The sequence below is a fragment of the Rhipicephalus microplus genome, chromosome 6 (assembly GCF_043290135.1).
Source record: "Rhipicephalus microplus isolate Deutch F79 chromosome 6, USDA_Rmic, whole genome shotgun sequence".
In the NCBI taxonomy this organism is placed as follows: Eukaryota; Metazoa; Arthropoda; class Arachnida; order Ixodida; family Ixodidae; genus Rhipicephalus; species Rhipicephalus microplus.
Window position 1 is genome coordinate 82409664 of NC_134705.1, and position 16594 is coordinate 82426257.

The following is a 16594-nucleotide window of genomic DNA, read 5'->3' on the forward strand; positions in this document are numbered from 1 at the left end:
AACAAGAAACATCAAGCGGGCAGAGAGCTTCTCGGCCTTTTGGCTAAGATTAAAGTCGCTTCTCGGCCTTTTGGCTAAGATCGTTTCTCGGATTTTGGCTAAGGTCAACGTGTAGTCCTACCCCTCGTGATTAAATGTGCTTGGCCCTGGGGCCGGGCTTTGATGCCCCCTCCACTTGAGGGGGATCACTTTTTCACTGTTCTTTTCCTTTTCCACTCTCTTCTCTTTTCCCCTTCCTTCTGGCACTTGCGCACCCCTGGGCTGACCCACCCAGGGGAAATCGGCAGTCGCCTTTTCCTATCTCTCTCTCCCTATATCTTCGTCTTTTGTTCTCACTTTACATCTTTCCTGTCTCCTCCTCACTTCATTTTACTTCCAATTTTTCCTGGCGGCAAGGGTTAACCTTGTGTGGCTATCCAAACTAGGGTAAACCATATTGGGTTATAGTAACTGCGTACTGCTGGCGTTGCGCAGACATGCCCACATGCTCTGCCACGTCCCCTTGTTGGACTCCATGGTGGGTGGTAGGCGCCGTTACCGAAAAATCCACATTTTCCCATGGGATCCTCGACCCCCTCGCTAACTGATCGTGCCTCGAAAAGGGTACGCACCGACGCAACTTTACTACTTTGGCCTAAAAACAGAGAAACTTTCCCAAAATACCATGTCCTTCACTGCGAACAATCGTCTACAAAAGCTAGAGCAATCTCACCCTTCCTTGTAGCCAAGTGCTTGAGAGAGACTATTGGAACCGGTTATAAGGCCACGAAGATGGCAAGTGGTGATCTGCTTCTTGAATTAAAAGACAAAGAACAGTACAATAAACTCTCGCACCTTGTAGCCTTTGGCAACATCCCCGTCTTGGTGAGCGCACATCGTACCATGAATACAGTGAAGGGCGTGGTATCGGACGAAGATTTGATGACGCTGAGTGAAGAAGAGCTTCTTGATGGATGGAAGGACCAAGGTGTGATACATGTCCAGCGCATCAAAATCAGACGTAACAACAATGAAATAGCAACAAAGCACTTGATACTCACCTTCAAGTCAACCACTTTACCTGAAACTCTCGAAACTGGCTATGTAAAACTCCATGTCCGACCTTTCATTCCAAACCCGAGGCGTTGTTTCAAATGCCAGCGATTTGGTCATGCATACCAGAGCTGCCGAGGGCAGCTGATTTGTGCTAAGTGTGGCACAACCGGCCACAGTGCTGATGAATGTAGAAATGATGAGGTCCTCTGTGCTAACTGCGAAGGTAGTCACCCCGCATACTCCAGAGCGTGCCCAGCCTGGAAAAAAGAAAAAGAAATAATAGCTATAAAAGTAAAGGAAAATATCACATTCAGGGAAGCAAGACAACGGATGTCGTTAACATTGGCACTAAAAACACCTTTCGCCGAAGTGGTGCAACGAGGGGCGGCACCACAAAGGCCCTTGGCAGTTGCCCGGACCGCGCCTAGCGTGCCGAGGCCAACGCCACAAGCCCCTACGGCGGGAGCAGCCAGCGCTGCCCTGTCCACATTCACCCTGTCCACACAAGTGGCCTCTACAAGCTCTGGCAGCAGCCAGGGCAATCACGAGGCCAAGGGGGCTTCATCAACCTCCAGCTCGGTGGGGACAAAGACTTCGTCGATCGAGGCGAAGTCTAAGCGACGCACAGATCGCTCTTTAGAGCGGGTGTCCAGTGCCTCGCAAGAGGCTATGGACACCAGTTCAAGACAAACGGCGCAGGAAGCGCCGAAGGAGCGGCGAGCTTCGCTCGACCGCCCCAAAAAGGACAGAACGCCGATTACAGGGCTGACAAAGGCCCTGTAAAATGAGTTAATCCCCGTCTTCTTTGCACACAGCACTTTTTCCTTTTTTATTTCCACAATGGACAAAATCATACAGTGGAACGTAAGGGGAATGCTTAGAAATTTAGATGACATCCAAGAGCTTCTGTGTAAGTTTAACGCGAAAGTGCTATGTTTGCAAGAAACGCACTTAACTCCTAAGCACAAGGACTTTCTACGACAATATATTATTTTCCGGAAAGACCGGGAGGATCCTGTCGTACCATCTGGCGGTGTAGCCATTATAGTCGATCGTAGTATAGCATGCCAGCATTTGAAGCTCCAAACGGCCCTGGAAGCAGTGGCCATTCGAGCTGTACTTTTTAACAAACTCATTACCATATGTTCTGTGTACATACCACCGCATCAACAGTTACACAGACGTGATCTGGAATCATTAATAGATGAACTCCCAGAGCCATTTCTGGTTCTAGGTGATTTTAATGCACACAATGTCCTGTGGGGCGATGCTCACTGTGATGCGCGAGGACGTCTCATTGAGCAGCTCCTTTTCTCTTCTAGTTTATGTCTTTTAAATATGAAGGAGCCTACATATTTTAGCCTTGCAAACAACACATACTCCTCCATAGATCTTAGCATTTCATCACCGTCCCTTTTACCTGTTTTTAAGTGGAACGTTCTTAAAAACCCTTATGGGAGTGATCACTTCCCAATCATCCTGAGTGCGCCGAACAAAGATCAACTACCCCCGCAGGTTCCTCGATGGAAGATTGACTCAGCTGACTGGGAAGGGTATAGAACTCTTACACACATGACATGAACTGAGCTGTCTGCCCTGACCATAGATGACGCTGTCACGTATTTTACAGCTTTTATACTTGATGCCGCATTTAAATGTATTGCCAAAACGACTGGCATGTGTTCTAAACGGCGAGTCCCATGGTGGAACGACGCATGCAGGAAAGCGCGGACCACTCAGAACAAAGCATGGGCGTTGCTTCGCGATTCCCCTACAGCAGAAAACCTGGAAAATTTCAAGCGGGTCAAATCGCAGGCAAGGAGAACGCGTCGACAAGCTAGACGAGAGAGATGGACAAAGTTTATATCGAGTATCAACTCGTACACAGACGAGGGAAAAGTGTGGAATAAGATAAAAAAAATTAAGGGCCAACAAACGTATTCTCTTCCACTAGTTAATAGCCTCGGGGAAAGCTTGGAGGATCAAGCCAACTTTCTTGGCACACATTTCGAACACATATCGAGCTCCTCAAACTACTCCGAATACTTTCAGAATTACAAGGCACGAACAGAAAAACAAAAGTTAGAAAGAAAGTCCGCAAGAAATGAGGCATATAATGCACCATTCTGCTTAGCAGAACTGCGAACAGCACTCAGCTGCTGTAATACATCTACCCCAGGTTCTGACAACGTAATGTACGCGATGCTGAAGGAACTACCCTCCGAAACTAAAGAAACCCTCCTCTCTCTTTACAATCGCATATGGTTTTCGGGTGTGATTTCCTCCTCCTGGAAGGAGGCTGTTATAATTCCAATTTTGAAGCAGGGAAAAGATCCCTCTACTGTATCAAGTTACAGACCTATAGCGTTAACAAGCTGCCTCTGCAAGCTATTTGAAAAAATCATTAATTGCCGCTTACTCCACTACTTAGAAACAAACAATTTGCTCGACCCATACCAATGTGGGTTTCGAGAGGGTAGATCCACCACCGACCTACCACCGAGGGTAGATCCACCACCGACCTAGAAGGCCTACGACACAACATGGCGTTTCGGCATATTAAGAGACTTGTCTCACCTGGGTGTGCGCGGTAGAATGCTTTCCATAATTGAGAGTTACTTGTCCAATCGGAAATTCCGTGTCCGTGTGGGCAGTATTCTCTCCCAAACATTTGTGCAAGAAACGGGGGTACCACAAGGTGGTGTACTTAGTTGTACACTTTTTATTATCAAAATGAATTCCTTGCACCTGTCCATCCCCCGCAACATGTTCTATTCCACATATGTCGATGACGTCCAGCTTGGCTTTAAGTCATGCAACCTAGCAATGTGTGAGCGGCAGGTTCAGTTAGGTTTAAACAAGGTGTCCAAATGGGCAGAGGAAAACGGATTCCGGCTGAACCCAGAAAAAAGTACCTGTGTCTTGTTCTCCCGAAAGAGAGGCGTGTACTCAGAACCTGACATTGAACTGAACGGTCAACGTCTGTCTGTCAATGCGGAGCATAAATTCTTAGGCTTAATCTTGGACAACAAGTTGACCTTCGTACCGCACATCAAGTATTTAAAAACAAAATGTTTAAAAGCCATGAATGTTATAAAAGTGTTGTCACGTACTACGTGGGGTAGTGATAGGCAATGCCTCATGAACCTCTATAAAAGCCTCATTCGCACCCGCTTAGATTATGGGGCCGTTGTCTATGGGTCTGCTACTCAAAGTGCCTTGAAGATGCTGGACCCCGTGCACCATTTGGGCATCCGCCTTTCTACGGGTGCTTTTCGCACCAGCCCCGTAGAAAGCCTTTATGTTGAGTCAAATGAGTGGTCGCTTCATCTGCAAAGAACCTACATGTCCTTTGTATACTTCCTTAAGGTGAAAGCAGACAAGAGGCACCCCTCATACTCTACTATTAATGACTTGCCGAGCTCCATTCTTTTTCAAAACAGGCCTTCAATGAGGCAGCCCTTCTCAGTTCGCCTGAAGGGTCTAGCTGAGGACACTGGAGTGTCACTCGAACACAGTTTAATGGCTCCTGTAGCATACCCGCCACCGTGGCAGTGGCAGACTATAGACTGCGATGTGTCTTTTCTTGAGGTTACAAAACATGCGCCCATTGCCCATATTCGAACATATTTCCTGGAACTTCAACAGAAATACACACGTCCTGAGCTTTTTACAGATGCCTCTAAGTCTAACTCCTCTGTGTCCTACGCTGCTGTTGGCCCTTTCTTTTCGGATGCTGGCCCTCTACATCCAGGCACAAGTATTTTCACAGCAGAAGCTTACGCGATACTTGTGGCAGCTAAACACATCAAACAAGTACAAATACAAAAAGCAGTAATTTATACAGACTCCCTCAGTGTGGTAACGGCTCTGCACAGTCTTAAAAACAAAAAAACCCTGTCCTCGTTTCACTTTACTCCATTTTATGCACACTCTACACACTCAACCAACATGTTGTAGTGTGCTGGGTGCCAGGGCACCGTGAGATCCAAGGCAACGAGAGGGCGGATCAGCTCGCTGCATCCGTCCATGAGAGCACCGCCATTACATCCATATCAATCCCGGCCCTTGATCTTAAGCCGTCTCTCAAACGAAACCTCAGGGACTACTGGCAGAGCATATGGGATACACACACACAAAACAAACTACACGTTATCAAGCCACACCTTGGCCATTGGCCACCAGTATCAAAATCACGTCATACAGAGGTAATACTAACAAGACTCAGGATAGGACACACATACACGACACACTCATATCTTTTGTCCAATGGCGACCCACCATTGTGTGACAGATGTGGTGAAGCACTAACAGTTCTTCACATTTTAATTCAGTGCAAGCAATTGGACAGTATAAGAAAACAACACTTTCCATTACCCTACCGACAACATATACCTTTACACCCTGCAAAGTTCGTCGGTAGGGAACCGCTTTTTAGTTATAAATCATTGCTAGCGTTTTTAAAAGAAACTCATAGTTTTCATATCATATACCCCGGCATTCCGTAGCACGACCTCTCCTGAGAGGTTTTTGCTGCGGTGGCTACACAAGAAAGCACGTGCCTCACGGCCCTTGGACGCAAGGGTATGAACGAGTGAGGCACTTGTGCTAATGCTATACGTATCCACCATCGTCTTTTATTATCACCAACTTTGTTCATCTATTCGCACCACACACACCTTTCACGGCATGGTCATGATTTTATCACTTGTATGTTTTTACCCGCATTACCGCGAGGAATTCTATGGCCCTTATACAGCCGCTAATCACAATCATTGTCCACATTCCTGTCTCATGAACTGGCGCTCTTTGGCCATCAAATGGCCCTTGCGCCAAAAAACACCATATATCATCATCATCATTCTGGCACTTGCGCTGCGTTCAAGACGCGCTTCTTTTGATGTCATCCTGCTGCATTCCGTGGCCACCTGCTCCAGAGACAAGCGCCAAGACACGCACTATCTCAGTTTCCTTTATCCGGTTATCACGGGAGTCATGTGATCATTCTGACTGTATATATTTCACGACGAAACATTAGAGGGCTTTGTTTCTTGGTCACGATGTAACGAGCGTCAGTCGATCACTCTGACGAGCTTGATATGGGGTCAGAAGTGGTTCCGATGTAGCCAACTAGCGCTTCAACGGCTACGTCAACAACCGAGCGACTGGCAGCTGCGTCTACAAGAACAAGCCGTATCGGCGACAACGCTTCATAATGGCGGTAATCAAGCCTCCCAAGCCCTTCGACTTCCAGAACGCAGCGGAATCGCCCGCCTGGATGGACGAATTTGACGACGACAGATTCGCGTCCGGGCTACATAAGAGAAAAGACGAAGTTCAGGTAAGGACTCTTCTCTATGCTATGGGCAGAAAGTCAAGGGAGATCCTTTGGTCGCTAAACATAAAAGACAAAGAAATGCAGGACTGCAAGCTCGTAAAGTCTAAATTTAACGCCCCGCAGGGGCGCCTGCGCAAGTAGGCGTTTGGTGTGTACTGACACCACAGACCCGAGCTAACGGGGGAGGTTTGACTCCCTCCCACGCCTAGCCGTGCGTGACTTTGCCGTGTCCGGGGAAAAGAGGATCCTGGGGGTTGAGCTGACGCTGGGTGATTGGACCTTTAAGGCCCCCTGGCAGAGGCAACACACCCCTTTGGCCCTGGCTTCGCGTAGACGGCACCCCCGGATTGACCCACCTGGGGAGAATCGGCAATCGCCTTTTCCTGTCTCCCCCTCACATCTTCGTCTTTTCTCTTACTTTAAATCTTTCCGGTCCTCTACTCTCTTCCGTTTACTTATGTGTTTCCTGGCGGCAAGGGTTAACCCTGTGTAGCTATTCTACCTTGGATGCACCATATTCGGTTATAGTGGTGGTGTACAGCTGGCGTCTGCAGGGCCTGTGCTTACAGACCCTGCATCGTCCCCTTGTAGGACTCCATGGTGGGTGGCTGGCGCCACTGCCGAAAATAAACCTTTTCTTATGGCTTGTTTTTTCCCCCCAATCCCTGATCGCCCTCAGAAAAGAGGACGCACCGATGAAGTCTTTCAGTTTTTTGGTCACCAGAGAGTATCCTTTCCCTGATTCCAAGTTATCCACGCTGACACACCCGGCAAACCAGTGCGAACAATTTCACCTTGTCTTGTTTCGAAGTCTTTAACAGAAATCTTTGGCCCAGGATATAAAGCTTCGAGAATGGCAAGTGCTGACCTCCTGTTGGAGCTCCGCGACCAAAACAATATGAAAAACTGCCTAATCTAGTAAAATTTGGAGATACCAAATTAATAGTAACCCCACACTGAACCATATACACCACCCGTGGCGTTGTCTCAGATGATGACCTGTTAGGACTGACGGAGGCTGAACTTTTGGAGGGTTTCAGCGAACAGAATGTCATAAACGTGAAACTAATTAGCATGAGGTATGATGGCAAAGAAGTCCAGACTAAACAACTGATACTTACCTTCAATTCAAGTGTACTGCCTGACTTCGTTGAGGCTGGGTATATCAAGCTTCGAGTGAGGCCATATATACCAAACTTCTTCCGATGTTTCAAATGCCAGCGGCTCGGCCACAGTTCGCAGAACTGCCGAGGCCGCCTAACTTGCGCGAAATGCAGTGCTGAAGAGCACACATCAGATGCCTGTGAAAACTCTCTTCACTGTGCGAACTATAATGGGGAACATGCCGCATACTCGCGGTCATGCCCGTGCTGGAAAAAGGAAAAAATTGTCACAATTAAGGTAAAACAAAACATTTCATTTAAAGAGGCACGAATTCAGGTGTCCTGCCTACCAGAAACTAGCTTTGCCGAACTGGCGCGTGAGGGGGCAGTGCCACGACGGCCCCCGGCGCCTGTCTGGCACACGCGTAGTGAGCCAGCGGTGACGCCATTCGCCACCTCGGCGGTTGCAGCCAGTTCTGCTCCGCCATCCAAGAAAGACCCACCAACCTCCGGGCTGGGGGCCGCGAAGGTCTCGTCTTTTGAGGCGAGGCCCTCAAAACAAATGCAGCGCTCGCAAGAGCGCCTGTTCAGCGCCTCGCAAAACGCAATGGGCACAATCCCGAGCGTGAGGGCGCAGCCAGCGCCTAAGCATCGGCGTGACTCCGTCGACAGATCCAAAAAAAGAAATCTCGTGTCATGGCCCCTGGAAAGGGTCCGTGAGCTTACTTTCCATCCTTGAGCACACAGCACAAAACACATCTAAAATGGATACACAGATCTTACAGTGGGATGTGAGAGGACTTCTTCATAACCTCGATGATGTTAGAGAACTTCTTAATAAACATACTTAAAAGGTGCTGTGTGTTCAGGAAACACATGTCAAGTTCACACAAACAATTTTTCTAAAGCAATATGCCATCTTCCGCAAAGACCATGACGACGCTGCCGCCTTGTCGGACGGTGTCGCTATAATAGTTGATAAAGGTGTTGCCTGTAAGCAATTAAACCTCCGAACTTCTCTTAAGTCAGTTGCTGTCCGAGCAGTGCTGTTCGGGAAGCTACTAACAATTACCTCTATTTACATTCCCCCGTGCTATCCACTTTCAAAGACACAATTTCAAAGCTTCAATGATGATTGATTGATTGATATGTGGGGTTTAACGTCCCAAAACCACTATATGATTATGAGAGACGCCGTAGTGGAGGGCTCCGGAAATTTTGACCACCTGGGGTTCTTTAACGTGCACCCAAATCTGAGCACACGGGCCTACAACATTTCCGCCTCCATCGGAAATGCAGCCGCCGCAGCCGGGATTCGAACCCGCGCCCTGCGGGTCAGCAGCCGAGTACCTTAGCCAAAAAGCTTCAATGATGAACTTCCTCCGCCATATACAGTCGTTGATGATCTAAATGCACATAATCCCTTAGGGGGCGACTCCCGTTTAGATGCGTGCGGACGCCTAATAGAACACTTTCTGTTTTCGTCAGGTGCATGTCTACTAAACAAAAAGGAACCAACGTATTATAGCACTACACGTAACACATACTCTTCTATAGACCTGAGTATTGTCTCGAGTGCTATAATTCCATATCTGGAGTGGTTCGTTCTCAAGAACCCTTTCGGGAGTTACCACTTCGCGATTATGTTAAAGTTAACAAAAGAAGATACATGCTCGCCTGACTTTCCTCGCTGGAGCACCAAGTCAGCCAACTAGGAACTGTTTCGATAAATTACATTTTTTGACGGAGATGAGATTGCTGATTTTAATATAGACGATGCTGTAGCATACCTAACAGGTTTTATTATTGACGCTGGAGTGAAATGTATCAAGCAAACCAACGGAATGACCAATAAACGTCGCATCCCATGGTGGAACGACGATTGTCGAAAAGCGCGCAATAGACAAAATAAAGCTTGGAAACTACTCCGAAATTACCCAACGGCTGGAAACCTCAACAATTTCAAACAGGTTAAGTCCCAAGCCAGAAGAACGCGTCGCCTTGCAAAGAAAGAAAGTTGGAATAGGTACATCTCTGGTATAAATTCTTACACCGACGAAACGAAGGTTTGGAATAGGGTAAACGAGTTAATGGGTCGGGAGTCACACCCCCTACCTTTGGTAAGTCACCGAGGGGAGAGCCTGGAGGAGAGGGCGGACTGCCTAGGCGAACACTTTGAATACGTCTAGAGTGCATCGCACTACACAGAAACGTTCTTAAGATTCAAAGAACGCGAAGAGCGGCAACCCCTTAAATCTAAACATCCATCCACGGAGGCTTACAACGGCCTATTTTCATTAGCTGAACTTAAGGCATCTCTTGCGTACTGCAACAACTCGGTGCCAGGTGGCGATCGTATAACGTACGAAATGATCAAGTATCTTCACCCAGAAGCACTAAAAACGCTCCTAACCCTCTTCAATACCATGTGGGAAGCTGGATATATTCCATTGTCATGGAAAGAAGCGATAGTCATCCCGGTACTTAAACAAGGCAAAGACCCGTCCTTGGCCGCCAGCTACAGGCCAATAGCGTTAACAAGCTGTTTGTGCAAACTATATGAGAAAATGTTAAACCGGCGCTTAACCAAATTCCTAGAAAGTAACAGTATACTAGACCCCCTTCAGTGTGGTTTCAGAGAGGGGAGGTCGACAATAGACCACCTTGTTCGCATAGAGACATACATCAGAGATGCATTTATTCATAGGCAGTTTGTACTTTCGGTATTCTTAGACCTGGAGAAATCATACGATACCACATGGCGATTCGGGATTCTACGCGATCTTGCCGCCATGGGCATCCATGGGAACATGCTAAACACAATTAAAAGTTATCTCTCTAACCGAACCTTTCGCGTAAAAGTGGGAAATGCTCTCTCTAGATCATTTACCCAAGAGACTGGTGTTCCGCAAGGGGGCGTGCTTAGTTGGACACTCTTTCTTGTAAAAATGAACTCCCTGCAGTCAGTCATTCCAAGCACGATGTTTTATTCTGTGTATGTTGATGATGTGCAGATGAGTTTCGAATTTTGCAATATGTCTATCTGCGAACGACAAGTCCAGCTTGGAATGAATACATTCTCTAAATGGGCGGATGAGAAAGGTTTTAAAATAAACACCCAAAAAAGTACTTGCGTACTCTTCTCCAACAAACGAGGGGTAATGCCACTTCCAAATATTACAATCAAGGGAGACCAACTCTCTGTGAGCAGCGAGCATAAATTTCTAGGAACCACTTTAGATTCTAAGCTCACGTTTATTCCCCGTATTAAACATGTAAAAATGAAATGGCTGAAAGCGATGAACCTCCTAAAGCTCCTGTCACGTACAACATGGGGTAGTGTTCGAAAGTGCCTCTTGAAGTTACACAAAAGCCTTGTCGGGTCGCGTCTTGATTATGCCTCTATAATTTATCATTCCGCAACGCCAAGTCCATTAAAAATCCTAGACCCCGTTCACCATCTGGGTATCCGACTTGCAACCGGTGCTTTCAGGACAAGTCCGATCCAGAGCCTCTATGTAAAGTCGAATCAGTGGTCACTTCACCTGCAGCGATCCTATAGCAGTTTCACATATTTTATAAAGGTACGCACATACATAAAGCCTCCTTCTTATTCAGCTATAAACGATATGACCGCTGCCACCCTTTACCATAATCGACCCGCAGCGAGAAAGGCGTTATCTTTGCGTGTGAGAAGCTTAAGTGAGGAAATGGGTGTTCCGCTCCTAGAACTTTGTCCTATGCCCACAACAAAACATTTACCGCCGTGGCAGTGGCAGCTCATACTTTGTGACACTTCCTTTGCCGAGATCACTAAACATGCACCAGAAGCACATATTAAAAATGCATTTCCGACAACTTCAGTCCAACTACTCATGCGTAGAGTTTTATACTGACGCTTCTAAGTCGCATGCAGGGGTGGCTTATGCAGCCGTCAGACCATCCTTCTCAGAATTCGGTGTGCTGCACCCAGAAACAAGTATATTTACGGCTGAGGGGTATGCACTATTGCGGCTGTGAAGTATATACGGAAATCAAACATACAAAAATCTAATATATTTACAGACTCGTTAAGCGTCGTAAATGCATTAAGATCCCTTTTCAGATTCAGAATTCCGGTAATAATTGAGCTGTATTCCGTTCTGTGTACAGCGTATATGTCCAACCAGCATGTTACTATTTGCTGGGTTCCTGGCCATAGAAGCGTCGAGGGCAATGTGTTAGCTGACCACATGGCCACCTCAATTATATTGCGCGCTATTAACCCCACCGCTACTGTCCCTGCAACAGACCTAAAACCCTTCCTACGTGAGAAACTGCGAAACCACTTGTAACGCTTGTGGGACACAGAAATAAATAATAAGCTTCACTTGATTAAGCCGCGGTTGGGTTACTGGCCCTCCGCTACAAGAACACGGCGAACTGATGTCCTATTCTGTCGCCTCAGAATAGGACACACTTATGGTACCCATAGCTTTCTGCTGACTGGCGATGAACCTCCTACTTGTGGTAGATGTGGTGAGAGGCTAACCGTCCTCCACGTCCTCCTGGAGTGTCCTGAAGCTGAAAGTGAGAGAAAGAAATATTTTGCTTTAGCATACCGCTATGATCTTCCTCTACATCCAATTATGTTTCTCGGGGAAGAGCCGCTTTTTGATGCAAAATCAGTTTTAAGCTTTTTAAAGGATGTAGTATTGAATGTCTTTAGCCTAACATTGAATGTTTTTAGCCCAACAGGCTCAAAGCGCATCCTCTGTTCAGAGGATGCCGCTGTGATAGCAGCTTTAAATGAGCCCAGGTCTCCATGCTCTTGTTTTAAGGGCTCTGTCGAGGCACTGGTGCTTCATGCCAAGTTTTTATTTCACATACATATCACTTTTAAACCATTTTATGTTTCTATAGCACACATCATTTGTCATTGCCCTTTTTACAATATATATAATTTTACGCACCAACAGCGACTGTTTTTAGGCCCGTTTACAGCCACGTGATATCTGTTTTATCTACACTGCACATCGCACAGTTCATTATCATCGCTCTGGCGCTCTTTGGCCACATCTGACCCTTGTGCCAATAAACTCCACTAATCATCATGTAAATATAATGACTACTTTGTCCACACCAAGAACATAGTCTACGAAAGCGCTCGCTTTAATCTACGCCGCCAACAACTGCGAGAAACAGTAGACCAGTTCGCAACCGAGCTTAGCAAGTTAGCCGACAGATGCGAGTTCGCAGGCATGAAGGAACGCCTAATAAGAGACCACTTCGTAGTAGGACTACGGGACCAGGTTCTTTTGCAAGAACTGCAGATGGACCCCAAGCCAACGATGACCACTGCTTTGTCAAGAGCGCGTACGAGCGAAAACGTAAAGCAACAGCAAGCAGAACTAAAAGAGCATGAAGGCACAGTCCCAGAAGCTTGCGTCGCTGCAGTAAAGCCCAAGAAAGCCGCTGCAAAGAGCACGTTTACTCGCTGTCAGAAGCCCGCTTATCATCACAATAACTGCAGTTATTGTGCCGGACCATGTCACCCGCGAAACAAGTGTCCAGCGCAAAAAGAAACGTGCAGATTTCGCCTGAAGTTGGGCCACTATGAAAAGGCATGCCGAAAAAAGAAGCAAAGAGACACAAATATCAATAGCATCGCCAAAACTGATGGCAAGTTTATAGGCACGGTCGAGCAGTGTGCGAACACACAATGTGAGCATTTCGTGACGGTAAAGATAAACGACCAGACCCTCCGCATGAAAGTAGATACGGGAGCCGAAGTGACAGTCGTCGGTGAAAATTATCCCTTTCTTCCGCCTTCTCTGGAAAACGCAGCCGATCCTAAAGGACCTAGCAATACTACCATCTGTACGATCAGAAACTTTGACGCTAAAATATCTTGGAAAGACACCTGTTCACAACGAACCATTTACGTCGTGCAGAACTTGCGCACGCCCTTGTTGGGACTGCCAGCCATAAAAGCTCTGAGAATTGTTCACTTCCTAGATGAATTCGACACTGCTGACAATATTGGAAGCAAGTATCCCAAGATATTCCAAGGCACGGGTACCATATTGGGAGAACACACCATACACCTTTTGCCACATGCAATTCCGTACAGTCTGTCTACACCGCGACGGGTTCCTATTCCCATGAAAGAAAAAGTCAAAGAACTGGACAGGCTAGAACGAGAAGGAATGATACAGAAGGTCGAAGAACCGACAGAATGGTGTGCGCCTATCGTTCCTGTAAAGAAGCCGTCTGGAGCATTAAAGATCTGCGTTGACTTAACTAAATTGAACCAGTTCGTCAGACGAGAGCATCATCAACTGCCAACAATTGAGCAAGTTACGGGAAGCTTCCAGGAAGCCAAAGTCTTCTCTAAACTAGACGCACATTCTGGTTTCTACCAGATTAGGCTTTCCGAGGAATGTCAAAAGCTCACGACCTTCATTACGCGGTACGGGTGGTATTTCCACCGCAGGTTGCCGTTCGGGATTACATCCGCACCTGAAAATTTTCAAAGAAAGTTCTCGCAAGTCCTAGAAGGCCTCAACGGCGTACTGAACTACATGGATGACATTCTGGTTTACGGCAAGAATTAAGTGAAACACGACAAGCAGCTTTGTAACGTCCTCGAACGACTTCAACAAGCAGGCGTAACTCTCAACAGGGAAAAGTGTTGTTTCTCAGTTAAACAGGTCGCATTCTTGGGGATGATCCTCGATGCCAACGGCGTGCGTCCAGATCCCGAGAAAGTTAGAGCAATCAAGTAATTTCCCAGACCCCAAAACGTTGCTGAGGTTTGATCCTTGTTAGGTATGATGAACCATCTCGCAAGGTTTTTACCTGATGCAGCTTCAATGTCTGCTCCTTTACACAGCCTCCTCAACAAGGACAGCGACTGGTTTTGGGGACCTCAACAAAAGACAGCTTTTGAGAAGATCAAGACCACTCTCAGCTCAGACAGATGCCTGGCGAGGTACAACCCCCGGTACTCGACAATTATATCGGCGGACGCGCCTTCACTAGGGGTTGGCGCAGTACTCCTCCAGGATCAGCCATCTGGTGAGAGACGTGCTGTTGCATATGCCTCCAGATCGCTCACAAAAACAGAGCAGAGGTATTCACAGATCGAAAAAGAAGCATTAGCTTTAACTTGGGCTGCGGAACGCTACAACGAATTCCTAAGAGGCCTCACGTTCCTATTTGAGACCGATCACAAGCCTCTCTTCCCGCTACTGGGTCGAGATCCTCTTGATTCTCTACCGCCAAGAATTCAAAGGTTCAGAATGCGTCTTATGCGGTACTCGTTCACGCTAACACACGTCCCGGGGAAAGCATTGCTACGGCGGACACACTTTCTCGCGTGAGAGTGATGAACACTGCACTTTCAGTCGGAGAATTGTCTGAATCAGACGTTTCGGCTCACGTGGAGGGAGTCGTTCAGTATGCGTTCTCTGACGACATGCTCGAACGCATACGCTCCGAGCAAGCAAACGACCCCGAATGTGCGTCGTTGCTCGAAGCTTGTATGGAAGGTTGGCCCGCTAAGCACTACACACCACAACTTCTCAAGCCATTCTGGGGGCATCGTGGTAACATCACGGTATGCAAGCAGCTGCTTTTGAAGGACTCAAGGCTGGTGATTCCACAAGCGCTGCGGAAACAAATGCTTCGGATGGTTCACGAGGGACACCAGGGAATTTAACGCTGCCGCGCGAGCGCTAAAGGCTCTCTGGTGGCCAGGAATTAGGAAAGTTATTGCACAAACCGTGGCCAACTGCCAAGCGTGTCCCACAGGGCGTACCCAATTTTTCGAACCAATGATTCCATCGGAAACAACCGAGCTGCCATGGCAGAAAATCAGAATTGATTTATTTGAGATGAAAGGAGCTGTCTATCTTGCTGTTGTTGATTATCACTCCAGGTATCCTGAGCTGGCCCGGCTGGATCGAGGAACGTCGTCGAAGGCGGTCATCCAGCACCTGAAAAGCTGCTTTGCCAGACATGGAATACCGCAAACGGTAATATCAGACAACGGACCACAATTCATCTCATTCACGCTTGCTGATTTTTCAAGAAACTACGGCTTTAGGTATGTCACAACAAGTCCTCGTTACCCTCAAGCTAACAGGGAAGCTGAGCGCATGGTAGGGACTCTTAAAAGACTTTTGAAGAAAGCAGAGGACCCCTACATCACATTGCTGAACTATAGAAACACGCCGGGTCCAACTGGCTATAGTACAGCGCAGCTGCCAATGAGCCGCCGTTTACGCTCAAAAGTACCCTGCATGCCATCTGCGCTAAAGCCAGAAGTAGTAAAGGCTTCTTGGAAAGAGCAAGTTGAAAAATACAGACAAAAACAAAACATGTATTTTGAAAAACGTCATGCTGCGAGACCTCTTCCCTGTCTATCCGCAGGCACTCAAGTATGGCTCAAAGACAGAGGCGCCGAGGGCACGGTCCTTCGTCCTTCTAAAATACCGAGATCCTACTGGGTCCAAACTGAAGGAAAAACCGCACGCAGAAACAGGTGTCATCTCTTCCTTCTCCCACATGGAGGAGAAACAAGCCCCGTAAGGATGGAGCAGCATCCACGAAACAGCGAGCCAACGGACGCGACAGAAAAAGATATCATCGCTACCAAGTCGTCTGACATCCAAGAGCCTCGTTCATTGAACAAAACTTCAAGTCCTGAGCAAAGAACGACGCGATATGGGCGCGTCATACGAGCTCCGAAAAGACTTGGTATTGATGATTAATTTCTGAAACGCTTTTCTTTTATGGCAGGCCCACGATGCTTATAAAACGGGGAAGATGTGACGTCATCCTGCTGCATTCCATGGCCGCCTGCTCCAGAGACAAGCGCCAAGACACGCGCTCTCTTGGTTTCCTTTATCCGGTTATCACGGGAGTCACGTGACCATTGTGACTGTATATATTTCACGACGAAACATTACAGAGGGCTTTTTTCTTGGTCACGATGTAACGAGCGTCTGTCGATCACTCTGACGAGCTTGACACTCCTCAGGGAGCTAACTGATCAGATGCACAGCAATTTACCTGCTGTTCCCCTGTCCTGAGGTTAGGTCCTGCTTCTATTGCTCGATGCTGTTCCGCACCT